The 5,090-nt window shown below is 53.2% G+C and overlaps 1 long non-coding RNA gene across 2 annotated transcripts; it reads right to left on the bottom strand.

The window, feature by feature from the left end:
* Positions 1-320: 320 nt before the first annotated feature.
* On the bottom strand, positions 321-4,770 carry LOC138817074 (uncharacterized). Of its 2 annotated transcripts, none has more exons than XR_011368763.1 (3): positions 4,633-4,770; positions 3,372-3,647; positions 321-703 (listed from the first exon to the last, which is right to left on the bottom strand). It is a non-coding gene; the product is annotated as an uncharacterized lncRNA (long non-coding RNA). The 2 variants fall into 2 exon arrangements; XR_011368764.1 differs by lacking the exon at positions 321-703 and adding an exon at positions 2,639-2,726.
* Positions 4,771-5,090: the final 320 nt, after the last annotated feature.

Raw genomic sequence — 5,090 nt, 5'->3', positions numbered from 1 at the left:
CCAAAAGCCAGAAATGGAAGTATGATTCAAGTGGTAGAGTGCCAGTCCTGAGTAGGAAAAGCCAAGGGAGAGTATGAGGCCCTGAATTCAAGTCCTGGTACAATAAAAAATAAAAAAGCAACATACTAACTGGAGTCAACTAAAACCCCCAAATAAAACAAGTCTTCCACACTCTAGTCTAATAGTCTAAGGAAATGACAGGCAACTTGGTCTCTCATTGAACCCATGTGGATAATCTTTTAATCTTTTAAAAGTTCAAGCAAGGGCTGGGAATGTGGCTCAGTGGTAGAGTGCTTGCCTTGCATGCCTGAGGCCCTGGGTTCGATTCCTCAGCACCACATAAGCAAAAAGAAAAAAGCCAGAAGTGGTGCTGTGGCTCAAGTGGTAGAGTGCTAGCCTTGAGCTGAAGAGCTGAGGGACAGCACCCAGGCCCAGAGTTCAGGCCCCACAACCGGACCCCCCAAAAAAAGTTCAAACAAATCTGAAGTGTAGACATCGAGTTGATTGTTCTGATGTTTCTGGTTGCTTTAGTTTCTCACCCCATGTCTGAGTTTTTCTGTCTTTTTACAAGCCTCTCAGTGTCTGGCCATCTCTGCCTCTGCCCTTTCTTCCTCTGAGTCTCATGGCTGCGGTGGGCACCTACCTCCAGGGCAGGTGACAGCTCCCAGGGCCTGGCTGCATCCCCAGCCCCAGAGATCAGTACCTAGGGGAGGAAGATGGAGAGGCTGAATTCTTAATTAGAACCTCAGGTCATCCCAATCCTCTTGTGAGGACCGAAATGAAGACTGCTGGTATAGATTTGCACATCATTGTGTGTGTGCATGTACACATGCACGTGCACACACACAAGCACACACACATGTGTACACACATACCCTGTGTTATCCATCAGCTAGTGTGAGGCTGGGTCTTTGCGGCCTTCCTTACCTGTAGTCCTTACACCAACCACCGCCGAAAGCCCCATTTTTACAGCTGAGAAAACAGAAGTCACTTGCCAAAGGTCACAGAGTTTGGAAATAGCTGGGCAAAGTCCACTCGTCCGGGCTCATTACTTCTCACCACCACCTGCTTCCGGCTAGCATCAAGAGACCCTGGGAGCCACATGAGCTGCAGTGGACCCGGCTGGCTCCCCTTTCCCTGCTCTTAGAGAAACCCAGTGTTTTCCAGACACCCAGCTTCATGGCTGGAGGTGTATTTAGTGGTAGTGATTCTCTCGTCTTTTTATTTTTATTTATTTATTTTTACTATGGCTCTCCATCATGTCCTGTACACACACACACACACACACACACACACACACACACACACACACAGAGCCTGATTTATTTTATTAAAACTAGAAATGAATCTGACAACTCCTAAGTATAATCTGTAACCCTGTGTGTGTGTGTGTGTGTGTGTGTGTGTGTGTGTGTGTGTGTGCGCGCGTACTAGCACTGGGACTTGAACTTAGGCCTGTGTACTCAGGTCCCTGAGCTTTTTTTTTTTTTGGGGGGGGGTCCGGTCGTGGGGCCTGAACTCTGGGCCTGGGTGCTGTCCCTCAGCTCTTCAGCTCAAGGCTAGCGCTCTACCACTTGAGCCACAGCGCCACTTCCGGCTTTTTTTCTCTTTGCTTATGTGGTGCTGATGAATTGAACCCAGGGCCTCCTGCATGCAAGGCAAGCACTCTACCACTGAGCCACCTTCCCAGCCCCCCTGAGTTTTTTTTTTTTTCTCTCGAGGCTCTCTACCACGTGAGCACCACTTCCATCTTTGGGAAAGTGGAATCTCACCGACTTTCCTGCCCAAGCCAGCTTTGAACTATAATCCTCAGCTGTCAGCCTTCTAAGTAGCTGGGATTACAGGCCTGAGCCCCGCACTCGGCTCTCTCCCTCTTGAACATTCACTATGTCTGGCTATCACCTCCCCCGCCCACTGACAACCTACACAGCTGCTTCACACACAGAGGCTGAGACCCTGGGAGCCAGGCCAGCTCACTCCCAGAGGGACTGGACTGTCCTTGGGCCTCAGCCTGGGTACAGTGGATTCTACTTCCACCTGCCTCAGGTTGAAGTGTAATCAGCTGTACCTCCGGGTGACGGCTTGCCTTCAGCTTGGGGGAGCAGTAGAAAGCTGGGTCTGTGGCAGGAAAGACACATGTGACTCAGTGATGAAGGCAGCCTCTGCCTCACCTTGGAGAGGGACAGAGTAGAAATTTGGGAGGCAGAATGGTTTTGTCTGTGGCAGTCTGACATCTACGCAGGGATTGGCTAACTCCTGCCAAAAAAGCCAACTCATCCGTTTGTGAATAACAATAGACACTAGCCCTGTGCTGGTGGCTCACACCTATAATCCTAGCTAAGATCTGAGGATCGCAGATCAAAGCCAGACCAGACTCTAACCCTCCATCAGTTAACCAGCAAAAGGCTAGAAGTGGAGATTTTGCTCAAGTGGTAGAGTGCCAGCCCTCAGCAAAAAACGACAAGGGAGAGGATGAGGGCCTTGGGTTCAAGTCACCCTACGGCACACAAAAGAAGAATGGGAGTGAAATGTGTACGTAGTTGAACGAAAAGAACAGTTTGTGTCACCTTCTGATGCCCACAGATAATGTTTTATTGGAAGCAGCTGTGGCCGCTAATTTACATCTCGTCCCTGACTGCTTTCCTGAAATGACGACATGGGTGGGTGGGTGGGTGGGTGTCGCGTGGCTTGTGGCCTGCACAGCCTAAAATATCACTTGTTTAGCCCTGAGTAGAGAAAACAAAAAAAGGCATTGTTGATCTAGATCTAGAAAAATCATCACAATGTCCCCAGTCAGGGACTTATCAGATGGGCACCTCTGGCGGTGTCACCAGGAAGTCACTAACCCCACATGGCTGCTTGGGACCCCCTCCCCCCAGCTGCCACAGATGGGGGGAGGGGAGAGGGGGCACTGACCTTACTCCATGCACAGGGGCACCTAGGGTGGGGCCCTGGCCTCGTGGTAGAACACAGCTGTGTTAGAGAATGAGGGAGCCGGCCTTTGGGGGGAGGGGATGCTGGGGGTGGGGCTCAGGCTGTAGAGAAATACCTGAAACAGCAGCTTTTTTTGGGGGGGGAAGAGAGAGAGAGACAGAGAGAGAGAGAGAGAGAGAGAGAGAGAGAGAGAGAGAGAGAGAGAGAGAGAGAGAGAGAGAGCACCCCACCCTTGCTTGGGAAGGCCTCTTTGTCATCACCATTATTGGTAATGTGCACAGTTCAGCAAAACTGGCAGTCACACATCACAAAAGCACCGGCCACTGGGGACCAGAGGGTTCGGGGCCTCTGCGGGGTGTGGAGTCCGGCTACCCACACACAGGGAACTGGCCAGGGAAAGCCCGGGCGGCTCCCGTGTGACCCAAGTTCTTGCTCACCTTTCCGATGGTGTCTGTCATTCTCTGCTTTACCCCTGGCTGCCGGTTCAGGGGCGAGGGCCCAGCCCCAGGAGGAGAGGAGCTGGCCACAGCCCAGGAGGGAAGCGATGGGTGTCTAGTGTCTGTTTCCAACAGGCGACAGGACACAGCCCACTGGCTGCTGTCCACACGTCCTGGGCTGGCAGCTGGGTCGGAGCCACGCAATCATGCCCCTGTGGGTGGGCAGTCAGTCTCAGGAGCTGTATGGGCTGTGGCGTGTTGCTCAACCTCTCCGAGCTGTGGGAGATACAACCAGGCACCAGTGGCTCACACCTGTAACCTGAGCTACTCAGGAGGCTGAGATCTGAGGATCCCAGTTTGAAGCCAGCCTGGGCAGGAAAGTCTGTGTGACTCATCTCCAGTGAACCACCACAGAGCTAGAAGTGGAACACCAGCCTGAGTGAAGAATGCTGAACAAGAGTGCAAGGCCCTAGTTCAAGTTCTGGTGCTGGCACAAGCACATGAACACACACACACAAGTAGGGTTACAGGGATGGGTGCTCATCTCAGTGCTCCGGTGCTTGAGGTTCAATTCCCAGTACCACAGGCATTGGGGTTAAGAAGAGCCCAGGAGGGGAACCAATCGCCCTGACTGGCAGAGCTGTGTCGCCCCTGAGCTGCCTTTCCTGGCGTTTGTAACTCTTAATAAACCAGTTTGTGGGACTCTTGACCTCCTGGTTCAGTCCATGGGTTTCTACACGAGTGCTTTATCTACCACTTGGGAATGCAACTCCCTAAGGACATGGAGCACTTCTGGCAAGCCCTGGAGTGCCCATGCTAGGAGCCACGGGCACTAGCTGGGTCCGCTGCGGAAGGCACTAAGCTGCTTGGATTGCTGGGCTGTCTCGCTGGATGGGGGGAGCAGAGCTGAATGTGGAGCCACCAGGAGCTCACCAGGGAAAGCAGAGGGGTGCTGGGTCTGAACCCCGGCCTGTGAAGCCCTGCCCCGTCCCCTCGCTGTGCCGCTGCCCTGCTGCCCATCTGGGGCAGTTCCTGTCCCCGGCTGGCGCTCAGAGAAGAGGCTTCGAGCCCACCCCACAGGACTGCGAGCCTCCCACCCAGCATTGCCTGAAAATGGAGACAATGCCCAATCCAGAAATTCCCCCAGATTCAAACGGCAAAGTCCAAGAATCATTTTGCTTTCTGTAAGGACAGAAAAGCAGCCTGTTGAAAAGCACACTGCCGGGGGCCAGGGGAGAGAGAGGGACATTTCTTTCTACACCTGGATCATGTGGAAGCCCCAGGAACCGGTCCTGTGACAGAAGGGGACGAAAGGCCAGAGCAAGAGAGAACCTGCGGGGCGCAGCTGCTGGAGGGCACGAAGTCACAGGCTGGCAGAGAGTAGCAGCCCCGGGCTGCCAACCACCCAGCCTCCCAGCCCGGGCTTTCAGGAGCCAATGTAAAGACTCTTTTCCAAAAGTCTTTGCCTCCCTAGTATTTGCTTAAAGATAAAATGAGCCAACTCACACTATATTTAGTGTGTGAACATCCACAGGTGTTTGGCTGGGTTTTGCTCACATGAAGCTTGCTCGGCCCGGGCCCCTCTCGGTTTCACTGCCGAGGGGCGCAGGTGAGCAGCTTCCCAGCCTTCTCTCGCAGCAGGAGGTGGAGCTGGCCTGGGCAGAGTGAGGGATGGTTTCTATTTCCATTCTAATTTAAAACCTCAAGGCCAACACAGCA

The sequence above is a fragment of the Dipodomys merriami genome, unplaced genomic scaffold, assembly GCF_024711535.1.
Source record: "Dipodomys merriami isolate MVZ:Mamm:240054 unplaced genomic scaffold, mDipMer1.0.p SCAF_7, whole genome shotgun sequence".
Lineage (NCBI taxonomy): Eukaryota > Metazoa > Chordata > Mammalia > Rodentia > Heteromyidae > Dipodomys > Dipodomys merriami.
The sequence above is the reverse complement of the archived record's forward strand: the minus strand, read 5'-3'. Positions and strand labels throughout refer to the sequence as shown.